At 42.2% G+C, this 4,119-nt stretch overlaps 1 pseudogene; it reads right to left on the bottom strand.

Moving 5' to 3' along the window:
* Positions 1-804: 804 nt before the first annotated feature.
* On the bottom strand, positions 805-1,629 carry LOC129392474 (cytochrome c oxidase subunit 2-like; annotated as a pseudogene).
* Positions 1,630-4,119: the final 2,490 nt, after the last annotated feature.

Raw genomic sequence — 4,119 nt, 5'->3', positions numbered from 1 at the left:
GCTTGGGTTTACTATGTGGTAGGAGTGAGTTTGGTGGGTCATTATGTGTTATCATGCAAATATAGACTTACTAGGAGGGTAAAGACATAGGCTTGGATTAGAGCGACAGCGAATTCAAGAACGGTTAGTAGGGTGAGAATGGTGATTATGATGAGAGTTGTGAATAGGCTGGTGCTTGCTAGTGCGAGGGTAGTCATTCCGATTAGGTGTATTAATAGGTGACCCGCTGTAATATTAGCGGTCAACCGTACGGCTAGCGCTACCGGTTGGATGAACAGGCTGATAGTTTCGATAATTACTAATATAGGGATAAGAAAGGCGGGTGTGCCTTGGGGTAAGAAGTGGGCTAGGGATGCTTTTGTTTTGTTTCGGAAGCCTACAATAACAGTACCGGCTCATAGGGGAATGGCTATTCCTATATTTATTGAGAGTTGTGTGGTAGGTGTAAATGAATGAGGTAGTATTCCGAGGAGGTTGGTAGAGGCGATGAATAGAATGAGTGAGATAAGTATGAGGGATCAGGTTTAATTTAACCCAACAGCATCAATACTAATAACGATCGCCCTAGCCATCAAACTAGGGCTATCACCATTCCACTTCTGAGTACCTGAAGTCACACAAGGCATCCCCTTAACCACAAAGGTGTTTTGAGATTTTTAATTGGAGTAGTGCGAAGAGAGTTAGGAATATGGATAGGATGGTAAGAAATCATGTTGATGTTGTGTTGTGGCATGTCATCAAGGGAAGGCTTGGCTCTCAATCTTCAACCTAAAAGGTTAACGCTGATTTAGCCTCTGGATGAGGTTACAGTATAGAGATGGACCACTTTTCAAAGCTCTCCAGGGGTACTAGTTCGAGGACGATTGGCATGAAGCTATGGTTTGAGCTGCAGATTTCTGAACACTGTCCGTAGAATAAGCCCGGTCGTGTTGATATTAAGGTTGTTTGGTTCAGGCGCCCAGGGATTGCATCTGTTTTTAGGCCCAAAGGGGGTACAGCTCATGAGTGTAGGACGTCCTCGGAGGAGACTAACACTCGGATTGTTATTTCTATGGGTAATACTATTCGGTTATCTACTTCTAATAGTCGTAGGTCTCCTGGTTTTAAGTCCGATGTTAGGATTATGTAAGAGTCGAAGGTTAGGTCTTCGTAGTCGGTATATTCGTAACTTCAATATCATTGGTGGCCCATTGTTTTTACGGTAAGGGAGGGGTTGTTAATTTCGTCTATTATGTAGAGGATTCGCAGGGATGGTAGGGCGATTAGGATTAGAATGATAGCGGGGAGAATATTTCAAATGGTTTCTACTTCTTGAGCGTCTATTGTATTGATATGTGTTAGTTTGGTTGTTAATATTAAGGTGATGATGTAGAGGACTAGAGAGCTAATTAGGAAAACAATTATTAGCGTATGGTCATGAAAGTGTAGGAGTTCTTCTATGATAGGAGATGTTGCGTCTTGGAAACCTAGTTGAAGGGGGTATGCCATGGAGATATACAGGGTTTTCACTTGTAATTTAACTTTGACAAAGTTATGTAAGGTTTTACTAATATCTCGTTTATGAAGAGAGACATAAAGGTTATGATGTTGGCTTGAAACCAGCTAGAGAAGGTTCGAGTCCTTCCTTTCTTGATCAGGAGAGGGTTCGATTCCTTCCTTTCTTGATCATTTTGGGTTGATGTATACTGGTTCTTCAAATGTGTGGTATGGTGGAGGACATCCATTTAGTCATTCGAGGTTAGTAGAGGTGAGATCTACTGTTATTACTTCTCGTTTGGATGCGAAGTCTTCTCAGATGATGAAGATTATTAGTATAACTGCTGTTAGTGAGATGAATGAGCCTATCGATGAGACTGTATTTCATGTTGTGTAGGCGTCTGGATAGTCAGAGTATCGTCGAGGCATGCCTGATAGGCCTAGGAAATGGTGTGGGAAGAATGTTAGGTTTACGCCTACAAATATGATGAGGAAGTGGATTTTTGCTCATGTAGGGTCGAGCGTATATCCTGAGAATAATGGGAATCAGTGAATGAACCATCCTATGATGGCAAAGACAGCCCCCATTGAAAGAACGTAGTGGAAATGGGCAACTACATAGTACGTGTCGTGAAGAACAATGTCTAGTGAAGAATTGGCTAGGACAATACCAGTTAAGCCACCTACCGTGAAGAAAAAGATGAAACCTAAGGCTCATATTAAGGCGGGAGATCATTTAATGTTGCCTTCGTGAAGTGTTGCTAGTCAGCTGAAGACTTTTACCCCTGTTGGGATAGCAATGATTATGGTTGCAGATGTAAAGTATGCTCGTGTGTCAACATCCATACCTACTGTGAATATGTGGTGGGCCCATACGATAAAGCCTAAGAACCCGATGGAGATTATAGCTCAGACTATTCCCATATACCCGAAGGGTTCTTTTTTCCCGGAATAGTAAGTTACGATATGGGAAATTATTCCAAAACCAGGCAGGATTAGAATATAGACTTCAGGGTGGCCAAAGAATCAGAATAGGTGTTGGTATAAAACAGGGTCCCCTCCTCCTGCCGGATCGAAGAAAGTTGTATTTAAGTTTCGGTCAGTTAATAGTATGGTGATTCCGGCTGCTAGGACTGGTAGAGATAAGAGAAGCAATACGGCTGTAACCAGGATTGATCCTACGAAGAGGGGTGTTTGGTATTGAGTTATAGCGGGGGGTTTTATATTAATAATGGTTGTAATAAAGTTGATGGTTCCGAGGATTGAGGAGACACCGGCTAGGTGTAGGGAAAAGATGGTAAGGTCTACTGATGCCCCTGCGTGTGCTAGGTTTCCGGCTAGAGGGGGATAGACAGTCCAGCCTGTACCTGCGCCGGCTTCGACTATTGAGGATGATATCAGTAGCAGGAATGAAGGGGGAAGTAACCAGAAGCTTATGTTGTTTATACGAGGGAAGGCTATGTCAGGTGCTCCAATTATTAAGGGGACTAATCAGTTTCCGAAACCGCCAATTATGATGGGTATGACTATGAAGAAAATTATCACGAAGGCGTGGGCTGTTACCAGTACGTTGTAAACTTGGTCATCTCCAATTAGTGTACCGGGTTGACCCAACTCAGCGCGGATTAGTAAGCTTAGGCCAGTACCCACCATTCCTGCTCAGGCACCAAATAGTAGGTATAGAGTGCCGATGTCCTTGTGGTTAGTTGAGAATAATCAGCGGTTTATGAACATAGGTAAAATGGCCGAGTAGGTATTAGACTGTAAATCTAAAGACAGAGGCTGAACCCTCTTTTTACCAAGTCCCGTAGTGAGTAATCATATTGAATTGCAAATTCAAAGAAGCAGCTTCAATCCTGCCAGGGCTTCTCCCGCCTTTTTTCCCCCCCGAGGCGGGAGAAGTAGATTGAAGCCAGTTGATTAGGGTATTTAGCTGTTAACTAAAAGTTCGTGGGAAGTGTATCCCTCCAATCTAGTGAGGATTTAGCTTAATTAAAGTGTTTGATTTGCATTCAATTGATGTAAGATATAGTCTTGCAATCCTTGTTATGCAGGAGTTAAGTGGATGATACTTGCTTAGGGCTTTGAAGGCTCTTGGTCTGAGTGTAACCTAAACTCCTATAGTAGGATGGAGAGTATTGGTGTAAGGGGTAGGAGTATTGTTGATATTACGATTGCTGTTGGTAGGAGGGTTATTTGTTTTGTGGAGTGAAATTGTCATTTTATTTTTATGTTGTTTGTGGAGGGAAATAGGGTTAATGCTGTTGAGTAGGTGAGGCGTATGTAGAAGTAGAGGTTGAGTAGTGCTGTGATGGCTATGAAGGTTGGTATGATAAGGGTTTCGTTTTTTGTTAATTCTTGAATAATTATTCATTTGGGTATAAAACCTGAAAGTGGTGGGAGTCCCCCCATGGAAAGTAGGGTAAGTATGGTAAGGGTTGTAATAACGGGTGTTTTGTTTCATGTTTGGGGCAAGGATAATGTGGTTGTGGTTGAGTTTTGGATAAATAGCATGACTATGGTGAAAGTTATTGTGATATAAATTAGTAGGTTTAGCAGAGTTATGGTTGGGTTATAGAGTAGGATGGTAGTTATTCATCCTATGTGGGCGATTGATGAGTAGGCTATGATTTTTCGGAGTTG

Source organism: Physeter macrocephalus, chromosome 10, assembly GCF_002837175.3.
Source record: "Physeter macrocephalus isolate SW-GA chromosome 10, ASM283717v5, whole genome shotgun sequence".
NCBI classification, from domain to species: domain Eukaryota; kingdom Metazoa; phylum Chordata; class Mammalia; order Artiodactyla; family Physeteridae; genus Physeter; species Physeter macrocephalus.
The sequence above is the reverse complement of the archived record's forward strand: the minus strand, read 5'-3'. Positions and strand labels throughout refer to the sequence as shown.